Genomic DNA, 927 nt, shown 5'->3' with positions numbered 1-927 from the left:
TTTAATTTATTAGTACTATGATTATTTTATCTGTTACAATTGAGTACTGTTCTTATCAGATACTCTACTGAGTGCAATATATGAATTAACTTAAGGTAGTCTCTTGTTTACCCTGTAATGAAGGTTCTCGCTCATCATCCCTAATCGACAGTTGGAAAAACCCAGGCTTATGGCTGTGGTCACCGAGAGTTGATGGCACAGCACGAGTGTGACCGGGTATGCTTGACTGCAGAGCCCATATCCTATTCATAATTATTCTGCCTAAAGTGTAATACTTTGTTCCTTCATCTTTAACCACTGGAATGGATGAACAAAGCTAGCAGGTGAATCCATTTCTTTACAGAGTCAACCTAAATGGTTAGAGCTTAGGGAAGACAAACAAGCTTTAGTTTATTCAAGATTGTTAGATTTTTTTCATGCACTTACTCAAGATTAAATTGCAGGCTCCTGAAATTAAAAAAAAAAATGTTTAATGCTATCTTTTCCGGTAAATAACTGTTTCATTCAAGAATATTCAGAATTAAGGACGCTCTGACTTGCATATGGGACTTGAACCTACTCAACTTTTTCTCACAAAGTCTTTTATTTCCATTGCAACTGTGAAGTTACAGTGTGAACCCTAATTGAGGGTGATTATGAGGCTACCACACATTTTAAAAGTGAAATAAATTACCTTCACTGAAAAAGGTGTTGAGGAAGAGGTTTATTTATCATTTATTATAATTTTTTGACTTCGCCAAGGCCGTCTAGGTATCAGCATTTCCTATGTTATCGGTTTTATATAACGTCAAGAGTTGTGGTGGTTCCAAGGTACATGTAAAATCACATCAGAGGGAGCCATATGGGAAGACAAATGCATCAATGCCAACTGTGGTGAATATTTACTGTTAAGTGAAGTGGAATGTTTAAGTACCACATTATGGTAGA

The sequence above is a fragment of the Propithecus coquereli genome, unplaced genomic scaffold (assembly GCF_000956105.1).
Source record: "Propithecus coquereli isolate 6110/MARCELLA unplaced genomic scaffold, Pcoq_1.0 Scaffold749, whole genome shotgun sequence".
NCBI lineage: Eukaryota > Metazoa > Chordata > Mammalia > Primates > Indriidae > Propithecus > Propithecus coquereli.
This window is presented reverse-complemented; position numbering follows the sequence as displayed.